Source organism: Leucopleurus acutus (genome assembly GCF_964270905.1).
Source record: "Leucopleurus acutus genome assembly, chromosome: 16".
NCBI lineage: Eukaryota > Metazoa > Chordata > Mammalia > Artiodactyla > Delphinidae > Leucopleurus > Leucopleurus acutus.
In genome coordinates this window covers 24468773-24483616 of record NC_139158.1, presented here as the reverse complement: position 1 = coordinate 24483616, position 14844 = coordinate 24468773, and positions in this window count along the sequence as shown.

Sequence of the window (14844 nt, the reverse complement as noted above, 5' to 3'; positions counted from 1 at the left end):
TTCCTCAAACATTTGATGTACCAGAAAGCACATCTGGTCTTATCTCTTCCACTTAGAGTTACATGTATCTCAGTAGAGATTTAGCTTGTGGTCAGAGACTACATCTTATTCCTTTTGTGTCCCTAGCACCTAGCACAGCCTTTGACACCTCCTAAGAACTCCATAAATATTTATGGAAGAAATTCAGCCTTCAAGGCACAGGAGATGAAGTAGTGAACAAGACAGAACAGTCCCCTCTACCCTTCTGGTTTACCAACTCCAGCAGGAGACTCAGTAAACAAATAATTGCAGACATTTAAGCTTGGAGAGTGTGTGGGATGCTAAAAAAGGTGAATTAGAAGATGCTGTGAGGAGTGTAACACAGGATTCTATATTGCCGGAGGAGGGGTCAGACCAGGGCTCCCTGAGGAAGTCACTCGTATATATTAAAACCCTCAAGGCCACGAAAAGGGAAGAAATTGAGTTTTTCCAAAGAGCTAGAAGAGAGTCATTGTGGCCGTAGCACAGTGAGGAAGGGGAGGAGAGGATTCAGGGAAGTAAGCAGGGGCCAGACCACGGGGGGCTTGGAAAACCGTGGGAAGGTTTTTTTTAACATAAAAAAGTGTATTTTTTCATGCTAAAAATGTCCAATTTTGTCACACATTATGTATGTTTTAAATAAATTTAGTCCAATAATCCTGATATACAGAAAACATTGATCATCAAATTATCAAATCAATAATACCTTTCCAGCATTTGTCAATAATGCGCATGTAGCTTATCTTGTTACTGGAATAAGTTAGTCAGCGTCTATTTCCCAGATGAACTGAAACACACAAAACGTTGGTCATTCATCTCAAGTTTCAGTTTTAAAATAATGAGTAGTGGTGATATGTGGTTTAATTCTTTAAAAAAATTATTTTATGATGGTAAGACCACTTAACGTGAGATCTGCCCTCTTAACACAATTTTAAGTGTACAATAGAGCATGGTTGACGACAGGTGCCATGTTGCACTGCAGATCTCCAGAGCTGAGTCACCTGACTTCACTGAAATTTTGAGCCTGTTGATTAGCAGCTCCCCATTTCCTTCCCAGCAGGCCCTGGGAGCCATCATTCCTTCCTTGAGTCTACAAATTTGCCTGTTTTCAATATCTCATATAAGTGGAATCATGCATCTTTCTGTGACGGGCTTATTTCACTTAACACCGTATCCTCAAGGTTCATTCATGGTTTTGCAGAATTGCAGAATTTCCTTCTTTCTTAAGGCCAAATAGTATTGCGCTGTATGTCTCTACCACATTTTCTTTGTTCATCTGTTGATGGACATTTAGGTTGTTTCCACATGCAAAGGATTTTTGATGTTTCTCCCAAGTGCAATGGGAAGCGACTGAAGGGTTTCAGGAAGGTGGGATGACAGTGATCTAATTTACATTTAAGACAGTCACTTTGTTGGCTCTGATACGAAGTTACTGGAAGGAAACAAGAGTGGAGGTTGAGGGTGGAGTTAGGAGTCTACTTCAGGAAAAGATGGCAACTTGGGTTAGGGAGAGAGCAGTGGGCTGAGAGGAATGGGCAGATAGGAGGGAGGTTTGGGAGTTAAATTGACAGGACTTGGTGACAGGTTGGATGGGGGGCTTGGGAAGCAGGTGAGACACAGTTTCAGACACGCAGGGCTGTCTCTACCTTCGCCCTGCTCCCTGGCTGCCTCCTGACTTCCCTTGGGGCATGGGGCCAGGGTCTTCCATCTCTGAGAGGCTGCCAGGCTCCTTGTCCCAAGCAAACCCACTTAGTGGGAGCAAGGTCAAAGAGAAGACTTTCCTGCTAGAAAAATCAATGTAACATAAACCAGAAGAAAAAATATTAAATCTGCCTGCCTTTCCTTCCACACATCTGTCCCTGTAGAAAGATGCATGTGGTATTTCCCAGTAATTAAATCATACGGTTGAGAGGAAATGCAAGGGATCATTTAATTCTCCAAAGTCTGTTTCCCTGGAGGATGCTTCTTCTCTGGCCCCCACGGGAGCAAGGTTTGTGCAGAGCGCCATCAGCCTCCTGCTGCAAGCCCTGCCCCTCGTGGCTATGGTCTCCTCTGACCCGACTCGGTCAGGATTTCCTGTTGTGAACTCTCAGAGCCCCCTACACCTTCTAGCACTTATCACTCTGCATTTAAATAATTAATCGTGTAGGCAGTTGTGTAATGTCCTCTTAGGGTGGGGGACATGCCTGGTGTGTTTAGCCTGCTTTCAGAGTTCGGACTTATTTAATAGCACTAAATTAACTCACCCCAAGGGCTCACCCAGACATCTGACCATCCCCTGGATCAGATGTGCCCTCCTTGTGAAGGGCACCCCAAATCCCAGCCAGCCCCCAATCCCACTGACTCGGAGGAAATTCCCTCGTCTCAAATATCTGCTCTGATGCTTACAAGCTATGTGACTTTGTCCAGTTAGCTGACCTCTCCACTTCTCTGTTTCTTTTTTCCTACAGTGAAAACTGTACCACCCACCACAACATAGTGGTTACGACCCTGGAGTCAGTGTGGCTCAGGTTCAAATCCCAGCTCTACCACTTCTCTGCTGTGTGACCTTGGACAGGTCGCTTAACCTCTCTGAATCTGTTCCCACTTCTCTAAATTGAGACTCAAGAGTATCTATGATGTAGGATTGCTGTGAAAATTAGATAAGATAATGGGGTTTTTAGATAGCCCCAAATTTGGCGCTTATTAGATACCTAATAACTGTGAACTGTTATCATGATGATGGCTGGTTTATCATCTCATATAACTGTTGCAATGAAAGCACTTTAGTACACGGAATAGATGCTTAAATGACACCATTACCAACACCAGGGACAACAATGGCTAACTCTTGTTGAGTGCTTACTAGGTGCCAGACATTGTCTAAGTGGTTTACTTATGTTAACTCAGCAACCTTGAGAGGTGCTGATAATATCCCCATTTCAATATAAGGAAATTAGAACAACTCAACAAATATTAGATAATAGTACCATCAACAAACGTTCAATCAGCACTGCTATCTGCCAAGTACTACACTCAGCCCTGAGAATACAGACATTCTTTCCTTCTAGAAACTCACAGACCAGCAGAAGAGGTAAATAAACACATCACTAACTTAAAGTGCTCTGCTCACAGTATGAATAAAATTGTATGCAAATACTGAGTTAATAAGCAGTTTTTTCTGAGGCAGTAGGCGAGAGGATTAAACTGAAAGTATAGGAAAGAACTATGTAAATATAAAAGCACACACACACAAAAGGAAAATAGTATCATTAGCAGTTAGAAATAGCTCCCTACCTACCTGCCCAGGCGAGAAACAACATACCTCAGGTGTGAGGGGAAGACAGTCAGCTTAGTTCACTTGATTGACATTGTCCCCTCCTTGGCTGGTAGAGGGGAGGGTCTTGAGATGGCCCATATCCGTTCATGCCTGAATGCGGGCTGATCCGTCTAATTCCATAGTGGTGGCCTGATGTTAATAATAACAGCGGCTGAAATAGGAAAGCAGCTTTATTAGAAGCAAACCATTAATTAATTTATTCATTCAACAGATATTTACTGAGTGTAGGACTCTAGTCCGAGTGCTCGTCAGTCTACAATCTAGGCAAAGTCTGTGCCATCGTAATGCATATATCCCAGTAAGGAAGATGGACCATGAGCAAATAAAATAATTTGCTTATGTTTTAAAACGTTTAGTGGACTTGATGGTGATGTGTGCTAACAGAGGAAAATAAAGCAGGAAAAGGAGGGGAAAATGAGTCTTGGGAGGGAGAGTGGAGTTATCATGTGTACAGGGTGTTGTATTCATCTGCTAGGGCTGCCGTAACAAAACACCTCAGACTAGGGGTCCTAAAAAACACACATTTACTTCCCACAGTTCTGCAGGTCAGAAGTCCAAGGTCAAGGTGCTGGCAGGGTTGGTTTCTCCTGAGGCTTCTCTAATTGGCTTCCTGATGGCGTCCTTCTGTGCATGTGCACTCCTGGTGTCTCTTTTTGTGTCCTAATCTTTTCTTATAAGGATACCAGTCGGATTGGATTAGGCCTCACCCTAACAGCTTCATTTTAACTGCATTACCTCTTTAAAGACCCTATCTCCAAATATAGTCACATACTGACGTACTGGGGGTTAGAACATCAGTACATGAATTTGGGGGGAAGTGGGGGGACAGAATGCAGTCCATAACAGGTTTTGGGAAGCCTTCACCCATTTATAGTATATATATATATATATATATATATATATATATTTTGTTGTTGTTGTTGTTGTTGTTGTTGTTGTTTTTGTTGTTGTTTTTTTTTGTGGTACGCGGGCCTCTCACTGTTGTGGCCTCTCCCGTTGCGGAGCACAGGCTCCGGATGCGCAGGCTCAGCGGCCATGGCTCACGGGCCCAGCCGCTCCGCGGCATGTGGGATCTTCCCGGACCGGGGCACGAACCTGTGTCCCTGCATCGGCAGGTGGACTCTGAACCACTGCACCACCAGGGAAGCCCTTTATATTATATTTGATTGTATTTGACCAGAACTTGAAGGAAGAGATGAGTCACGTGGACGTTTGGAAGAGCATTCTGGCCGAGTAACAGCAAGGGCAAAGGCCCTGGAGTAGGAATTGAGTGGGTGAATTTGAAGAACAGGAGACAAAAGCAACTCAGGCTGATTGAGTGATGCTGTCAGAGAGACCATGAGGGAGGATGAGCCTTGTAGTCCATGCTTGAAACGCGAATTTTATTCTTGGTGAAATGGAAGGGATTTTGGAGGGTTTTGAAAAAAGGAATGGTACAGATTGCATCACTCTTGTTTTTAAAAGATTCCTCTGGCTGCCGTGCTGAGAGCAGACTTTAGGAAGGCAAAGGAAGAGAAAGAGGACTGGTTACAAAGCTATTGCAGTAATCTGAGCGGGGGATGAGGGTGATCTGAGCCCAGGTGTTAGTCCTGCAGGTGTCAGGAAGCCAGGTGGAATATGAATGTTTTGAAAGTAGAGCTGAGAGGACTTACTGATTGGCTGGATGTGGGTGAAAGAAAAGCAGGAGACAGGGAGAGCCCACCTTCTTTGGCCTGGACCACCAGAAGAATGGAGCCTTGTTTACTGAGACAGGAGAGACTATAGTTGGACAGGTGGGAAGTGGGTAGATTGGAGCCCTTTGGACCATTTGGTGTGAGCTGCCAACAAGACACCTGCAGAACTACTGAAGGAGTTTCGGCAGAGACATCCAGGTTTGGAAGCAGAAATTTGAGAATCATCAACTTACTTTGAAACCCATGGGAGTAGAAGATACGGCGGAGGGGATGAACACAGACAAAGCAGAGAAAAGCTCTGAGGAATTGCCCCAGGACCACAGCAGTGTTGAAAGCAGAGGCTTCTAGCCAGGAAGGCCATGAACTCAGAGGGGAAAAATAAAAAGCGTCTTCATTTTCACTGACTCCTAACTGAAATTTGATATGTCCCTCAATAATGAATGAGGGAATAAACCACAGCAGCATTAAGTATTAGAGTAGCTGTGACCATGTCACCAATAGGAATCATAGCTAATTATCATGTTATAAGTGTTGCCAATATTTCAAAATATCCTTTACACTTATCACTATTTAAAAATTATGAAGTCTTTAGACCTGCCACTGGACCTTTTTCTTTAATGTGTTAATAAAGAAACCCATATATTACCATTTCACACATTAGTGTTATTAAATATTTTGATAACTATTTTCAGTGAAATTAGTTTCTTTGAAAAGGCATACATTTTATGGATTTTTTTAAAAAATCATTATTCTGAGAAGATATCCACAAGCTTCATCTGCCTGTTGAAGGGGTCCAAGCCACAGGAAAAAAAAAAAAAAAAGCTCAGTCCTCTGGTTTAAAGGTTGAAGGATCAACAAAGGAAGTGACAAGGAGCCAGGCTCCCAGGCTGATTCTACAAACCTGGTCCCTCTCCCTGGTCCTTCCACCCTCCCTCCCCGATGACCATGTCCTATTTGTCTGGCCCTGTGCTCAGTGCAACTTGGATTCAGAAATGAGCGAGCCAGAGCCTCTTCCCCCAGTGACCCTGTTTTCCAGAAGGGGCACAAGTACCCAAACAGACATTATACTCGTCAGACATTCTTGCAACCTACAAAGGATACTCAGCTACTCTGTGCAAGTTCCCAAGACTATACTATATAGCTTTCAAATGCAGGTTTTTACAGCCGGGGAGCAGAGAATTGACACTGCCATTGTATTCTTCTGTGGCTTTCTTTCTCCCAGAAGTATTCAGCTCAGAGAGAAGATCTCTTTGGAGAGAGTAGTCTATCTACATTGATTTCATCACAGAAGGAGTAAGTCCCTTAAAGAACACATCCTGCCTCACGGGGCCACTCAGGATGAGAAGTTACTTTCCACTGGTGGCCCGCTCTGTTTTCTCCTCGCTCACTTAAGTCCCTCCCTGGCCCAGGCTGGAGTCAGGGATGGGGGAGGGGACCAACAGCAAGAGCTATTTTCATTGTTCTTTTGCAGATTTTCTTTCCAGAACCTTGTGGGTGCCGTTTATCCCGCTGCACTTCTGAAAATAGAAGCACCAGAATGTTCAGATCCACGTTTTGGGCCCTGTAGCTTGAGGCCTTCTATCTCACTGATGCTGTTTTTGGAGCTAGCAAACGGCTGAATAGATTTTCTTGGCTCAAACCCACTGTCTCAAAGCAGCAGTCAGGGGGGTAGAGCATTTCAGAGCATTATCTTCACCCCAAGAGGAAACCAAGAGCATCAGAAAGCATCATCCTGCCTGCATTGCTAGGGGAAGACTTCATACCCACTCCCATGGCTTGCAAAAGAAATACAGAAAAGAGTTTGCTGCAAAAAAGTGTGTCTATTACAAAGCTTTAATTAAGAGACATACTGGACCAGCTTCATTTTTCCCCATTGGTAAGATGGAGGAGATGGTCTCAACTAAATGAAAGAACGTGTGTATGAGGGGTGGGTATTTTACTATGAATTTGCCTTAGTTGAGAGGAGACTGTCTCATCTTGGGGAAAATATCTTGGTAAGTGGTTTAGATTAAAGGGAAAGTGTGGAAGGCATGAGATGGCAGAAGCTCGGCTGACAGAAGACTTGGTTAAACTGCTTGCTTTAGAAACAGACAAGCAATAGATAAGAAGTAGACAGCCTGGGCTTCCCTGGTGGCGCAGTGGTTGCGAGTCCGCCTGCCGATGCAGGGGACACGGGTTCGTGCCCCGGTCCGGGAAGGTCCCACATGCCGTGGAGCGGCTGGGCCCGTGAGCCATGGCTGCTGAGCCTGCGCGTCCGGAGCCTGTGCTCCGCAAAGGGAGAGGCCACAGCAGTGAGAGGCCCGCGTAACGCAAAAAAAAAAAAAAAAAAAAAAAAAGTAGACACCCTTTCGTAAACAGTGGGAACTTTATTTTAATAACATATTCAATACAATGAAGTAAGTAAGGCCTTTCTAACCATTCATCTATTCAACAAACATTTTTAAGTGCCAGGCACTGTTCCATGCAAAGGGATCCACATTTATGTCTTCTAGAAGACTCCGTGAATATGAATGTGTGTTGGAGCATGGAGAAATGTTTGTGAAAATAAGGCGTCAAGAGCGCTAATGTATTCTTATAACTGGGTGACAGAGAGCAAGGGCTTTGCCATCAGCCAGACCTGCCGGGGTTCAAGTCCCAGGCCTTCCTGCCAGTGATGTCACCTTGGTCAAGTTACTAAGTCCTCTGGGCCTCTGTCAACCACGGGGTTATAAGAACCAGGTAAGATAATGGTATGAAACATTTAGCACAGCACCTGTGTATAATATGTACTTCCCAATGATAGCTGCTATCATTAAATAAACCCTTCCTTGCTATGTTCGTTCCCAAAGAACTTAACCTGCAAAAGTGTAATCTCATAATAAGCTGGGGTTGTTAGTAAAATTCAACCATTAAGAAAGTGTTCTTTTCTCTGCTTAGTGTGGAATCTGCAAAGCCCTGCTCTGGAAGGAGTTGGAATTATGCACTTCTGTGTCCATTCTTGTTCATGCATCCTTTAAGCCAATATTTGTTGAAGCCACACTATGTGTCAAACACTCTGCTGAGTATTGGAAGGGCAGTGGTGACAGAGAGGTGATCCTTGTTCGCATGGAGATTGCATTTTAGCTGAGGAGATAAAGTATTAACTGCACAGATAATTACTTAGCAATTATGTACTAAACAGTAGATGGACCAGTGAGAATGAGACAGAGGAAATGATCCTGGTATGGGAAAGACTGCTCTGTGGATGTGGCATTTGGGCTGATGCTTGAAGGATCTGGCAGGATTTAACGTATGACCTTGGTGTTCCAATCACTGTGTGTTGAGCCGCTGGGCTCAGCAGTCCCCTGGCATTACTATTTGTGAAATCAGAGAGAGACTGAGCAGCATGGCGGGTAAGAACATGGGTTCTGGAGCCAAACTGCCTTGGTTTGTAACCACCTTGGATAACGTCTCTGCCTCAGTTCCTCATCTGTAAAATGGGGATGAAAATAATGCCTGCCTTGTTGGTTCATGGTGAAGATCAATGAGTAAAATAATATCATCAAATAATGGGAAACACTCATACAGTAAACCCTAAGTAAGTATTGGTGATTATTGGAGTTAATATTGTTACTTGAAATGAAGGAGTAGGTCTTCTCCAATAAAATCTGTCCCACAGATCTGGGAAATGGTGAGAAAACGGGCACCAAAAATGGGCTAATCACTCCGATCCCACCTGCTCATATTTTCTATGCAATCCCATCATTTTGAAGTGAATTTGGCCATCTTTCTTTGCAAGTGACATCGTCTGAGGCTGGGAGTGGAACCTACATTCTTCTTAGAGAAGTGAACAATCAGTATAAGAACTGCCGTGGGCAGAATGTCAAATAGAGGCAAAGATGCAAAATCCGATTTTTCTTCCATGGTAGTGTTTCCGACTCACTTTCATGGTCTTGATTCTTTAAATTCCTGGTAAACTCATCCAGTCCTCCCTTCTATGAAACTTCCACTCCATAAAAAGGGAGTTAAAAATGTTATTTTTATAGCTGGCATGAAAATACTCTTCAGGGGATCCTGTCTTTTTTAGAAAGACATCTTGATAATAAGATTTAAGTGTAGAAAGATAGTAAAAAAAAAAAGAGAGAGATAGATGACCAGCTTTGTACTCCAGACATTTTGGGTTGGGAAAAGTGAGAGACAGAGGAAAAGGGAAAAGTCACAATAAATCCAGCAAAGAAGCCAGAAATGGTCAATTAAAAAAAAAAAAAAAGAAACAGGAATAGCTGAAGGACTTTTTAGATCTCGTGTGCCTAAAAATCAGTTTTCAAATTGTGTGCTGGGTAGAAGTCATCCATCACCTTAAACTTTCTTTTAAGACACACACCAAATAAATGTCTTTTGTGAATTTTGGACGCAGAAAATTAAGGAAAAGTTTATGATGTCCATATCTGCATAGCCCTCCTCAGAATGAGACTGCGGTGAGATTAACAGGAAGTTAGAACTAGAGGTAACCTTAAGAATATACGACCCTGGAATCTGCAGAAATCTTGGAGCAGAGATTAAATTTTCCAGCTGAGTGGGGGATAGGGGGCTTGTGTCAATTGTAAGGAAATGGGGCAGGGTGTCCTCAGATGACTTGTGAGTCACATGACCCTCTCCTTTATAAAGTTTCACACAGCAATGCATGGATTGCTGGAGGAGCTAGTTTATGGGCCATTCTTATGACTGTTCGGGGCAGATTAGACATAAAAGACAGTAAAAGAAATCATTAGGTGCTCAAAGCAAAACAAATGAAAGCATAAAAATCTCAATATAAAAACTTATAAAAGAGCCTAACTAACCTAAAAAAAAGTCTTGCTAACTGAAACAAAGAAATCAATAGGAAACTAACACAGTACTGTGAAGCAATTATACTCCAACAAAGATCTATTAAAAAAAAAAGAAATCAATAGGCAAAAATGCAGTGGTTTTACTGATTTAAGGTTCACCCTCTCGTCTAGATTAAAAAGGTATATTTAAACTTTTACTTTGCTTCTCCCAAGGTACTAGGAACTTTGTCTTGTCTTGGGGTGTTTTGTTTTGCCCGAGCTCATCACCCTATAAACTACCTCCTTCTGCAGTGGGAAGAGATGGAAACAATAAAAAGCTACAGGCGTCCCTCATTTCATTGTGCTTCATTTTATCACACTTCCCAGATTTTTTAAAAATAAATTGAAGGTTTGTGGCATTTCTTCATCAAGCAAGTCTATCAGCACCATTTTCCCAACAGCATTTGCTCACTTCGTGTCTGTGTGTCACATTTTGGTAATTCTCGCAATAGTTCAAGCTTTTTCATTATTACTATGTTTGTTATGATGACCTGTGATCCGTGATCTTTGATGCTATCATGACTCACTGAAGGCTCAGGTGATGGTTAGCACTTTTTAGCAATAAAGTATATTTTAATTGAGGCATGAACTTTTTTTTTAGACATAATGCTTTTGCACATTTAATAGACTACAATACAGTGGGAACATAAATTTTATATGCACCGGGAAACCGAAAAATTCATGTAACTCAGTTTATTGCATAACTCACTTTATTGCATTTGTCTGGAACTGAATCTACAGTATCTCTGAGGTCACCTGTACCCCAATTTAAAAATGAGGTGCTGGGCTTCCCTGGTGGCGCAGTGGTTAAGAGTCCGCCTGCCGATGCAGGGGACATGGGTTCGTGCCCCAGTCCAGGAAGATCCCACATGCCGCGGAGCGGCTGGGCCCGTGAGCCATGGCCGCTGAGCCTGCACATCCGGAGGCTGTGCTCTGCAACGGGAGGGGCCACAGCAGTGAGAGGCCCGCGTACCGCAAAAAAAATAAAATAAAATTTAAAAAAATGAGGTGCTTCTTTTTTTATTGACAACTGCTTTATTATTAAAAGTTACTGAATTCCATAAAGCACACAATGTAGTTTATATTCAACTAACAAAAGTTTCATACATGTATTTAAAATAAATAATATATAGATTTATCTGTCAATATTTATATTTTATTTAAAAAGCAGTAGCTTTACATATTTCACAACTTGATTTTATAACATGCATACACCTGCCCTATGCAAATCTTCAAGCATGAGCTTCCATTCCTATTAATAAAATGCACAATCTGTATTTCTCAATATTGAGAGAAAAATGGTACCAACTAAAAATAACATATCCATTATGACTCGAACATGCACCTGATTTTTGGCTACTAGATAACTGACCTAATAATCTATTCAAATAACTGTGTTCCTTGAGCTTGGCAATCAATTTGCATTATGTAAACAATCTGTGATTAACTATGAAGAGACTTGCATTTCCAGGGTATCTGACACAATCTACCAAATTCTTTATTTGTCCTGTTTCAGGTTTTTAATTAGAGAAGCAAGATTATTCAATAATTTGATGTGCCAGGAAATCTGACAAGTGAAGTCACACCCAACAAGCCACAGCCTGGTGAGTTCTGAAACCGTGCTTTTGCCTTTGAGAAAACAGCTCTGAGAATTATTGTAGGAGCAAACTTTTCTCCAAACCCTGATGGTGTATGTGCCAAGAAATAGAACAAGAACTGTTTCTCCTTTCACAATCAGCTGCGCTCAACTTGCAAAACTCGAGCTCTTTAGGTATGTGAAGACGTACTGGCTTCTATTCAAACATTCCTTCCACATATTCAAAATGGCGTCAGATATCACACTGTTTTATTAACAAAAAATTTTTCATAAGAAAGATATTCATGTAATAATTTTGGAGATTCATCACCAACTATAAGTCCCAATGCTAACATTTGAGAATTAAAGTCACAATAAACACCTTAATTATCAGGACCATAGTCAGAACCAGAACTTCAACTTGAAGGACAGAGGTCTAAGTTTGAAGTACATGCTTAGATTCCATGGGCCTCTAATGATAATGGTGTATATAAGTCTGTCTTTAATTTATGCTGAGAAAGTAGAAGTCTCCCATAAATTATTATTTTTAGAAAATTGTTCCAAATCACAAAATGGTTTAGAAACTTAAATGGAAAAACACTTTCATCAAAATAAGTAATTTAATTCATTTGGGCAATAATTAGGCTTTGAGAGAGGAGTCACATCCAAAAAGTAAACAAAATTCCCTCAATACCAGCATTTAAGAACTAAATTATAGCTAACAACAGCTTATTTATCAAGTAGTCAGTTATTCAACAAGTTTAGCCATCTACTGATGGACTAAAATTAGGTATCGGAAATTATTTTATTTGTAGGATGGAGTCTTTTTATTAAAATATTTTTCTGATATACTTTTAATAATCCTCCTTCTCTGGATTTCCTAACCTCAAGAAAGGGAAAGGGAGAGGAAAGGGAAGGAAGGAAAGAAGGGAGAAAGGAGGGAAGAAAAACTGAGAGGTCAGAAGGACACTGAAGACTGATCCATTGGTATCTGTGAGTAGACAGGAAGGAAGAAAAATAAAGGAGGAATAAAAATAAAGACTGCAGGGCTTCCCTGGTGGCGCAGTGGTTGAGAGTCTGCCTGCTGATGCAAGGGACACGGGTTCGTGCCCCGGTCTGGGAAGATCCCACATGCCGCGGAACGGCTGGGCCCGTGAGCCATGGCCACTGAGCCTGCGCGTCCAGAGCCTGTGCTCCACAACGGGAGAGGCCACAACAGTGAGAGGCCCACATACCGCAAAAATAAATAAATAAATAAATAAATAAATAAAAATAAAGACTGCAAAGAGGATTAGGGCCAGGAGGTGCAGCTTAAAAGATATCTTCTTCACAGATCTTAATGATGCAAAGGCATTAGCATAACAGAATAGTGCAGTAGCTGATTTTGATAACAATGAATCCTCAGAAAAGAATCATATGGTCAAGCCTCAGCTCTTTATAAAAAATAAGACTTGATTACCAGAAACAAGTAATATGTGGTTACATACCATTTTCAAATCATTACTCATTTGGGAACAATTAAGCAGTCACTAGATACCTGTTCTAAGATCTGAAGAAATTGTTATCCACCACAGGAATCTAATGACATATATTTTTGCATATAGTTAAAATTTCAGAAGGGAAAAAGTAGTAAACTATTCTAGTTACTTTATACCAAATATTTATATACCTAGTCAAAACAATAAGTATTACAATCTTTCTCCAGATAACTCTATATAAAAGCTATTTTTAGCATTTTCTCCCAAGGATTTAAAAAAAGCCTTATTTCCCTGCTAGCTAAAAAAGAGGAATTTGTACATTACAAGTAAGTCCTTTAGAGATGAATATTAAATTCCTTAAGAGAACAGCTGTAAAATTTATTTTTAAAAATTTATCTTAAAAAACTGAAAACCGTTTCTCTCTTTAAAATCTATGGTATTAATTACCTACTTGACATAATTTTTTTTTGAAAGGATACCAAGTTCATGCAAAATAAGGAACTGAATGTATCACTGCCTTAACAGAATTTGGCAAACCGGAAGAATGACTTTAAAATAAATAAATAAAAAAGAAGAGAGTACATATTGTCCTAAATCTGAAGGTATAATTCTGTAGACCTATGCAGCAGATAGTGCCTCACAGAGGGAATGCAGGGAAGAGGGAAGTAGCATGTTCCCATGTACACTTTCTTATTCTGGTTGTGATTCAACAATGCAGTACAGAGAAATATTCTTTTTATTATTACAAAACTGTTAATTGCCCTCTCTTAAGCAATGACTCAGGTAAACATCTTATGTCTTTCAATTATGTAACTTAACATTTAAAATTAACTTAATTAAATCTAAGTGTACAGGAGTTTTCAGTGATTCCTAAGTTCAAGGAAGTAATGCATAAGGTGTTATCAGATTGAAAATTTTGAATGGTTGGTGCTTCTGTATTTTAGGATATTTCATCCTATCTTCTTCTCCTTAAACCATAAAATGTACCAAAATTATTTGGTTTTCCTTTACTTTCCTCTGTGTCATTTTAATTTATTGTACGGTATCTCTATGTAGAGAGAGAGGTATGTTAAAATACTATTATTTGTATTAAAAAACTCAATTGAGGCTATGTATGACCTATTAATCTATACAGTAGCATTGTTAATCTTTGACCTGGTATATTAATTCCTTTGGTGAATAAATGTCACAGGTCATTTCTTTATAAAAGGGTTTTAGTAAGAGGACCAGCAGTACGGAGAGAGACCCCCTACCCCACCCAGAGAATGATCAAGTGAATCAGTAGTTTAGAGCAGTTATGTAAAATATGAAAAATACATAATTTACAGCTGCAATTTTCATATTAAAAAGCAGTTAAAAACTAAGAGTAGTTCAAAGCATTCCAAAAAACATTTTTTTGTCTTGGTTGAATCAGCCAATTAATAATACTTACTGGTAGAGACTACTACTGTGAGAATTTAGGTACATCTAGTCAAGAACAAAATGCTTCTAAGTTTAAACAGTGGTAGTTGCTAACTAACAGTATAAACAGTGTCCACAGTTTGGTGGCTGGCCATAGTTTAAAAATTTTTTCCAGTTATTTCTACAGCAGACATATTTTAGAAGTCTACCCACCCCTGAGTTCAACAATTATCCTTTTAGAGTATAAAATTATACACTTTTAATTAACATGTACAAAGCTACAAAATGTCATCTATACAGAGATTAAAAACAATTTGTAAAATATTCTTTGCCAATTATTGATTGGAAGGTTTTGCTGGGGTACATATTTCAAACCTTTTAGCCAACTGGCTTTCATTTTTAAGGCCAAATTGATTCATATATTCACTGCAGGATATGTCAAAAAGAGTGCAACAATAGGCATTCGTAAAAGTAACGTTGTAGTAGAAACAGATTTTGCATATGTGAAAAGACAACTTATAAAATACATTAATTGCTTTTTAAAAAAGAGAAC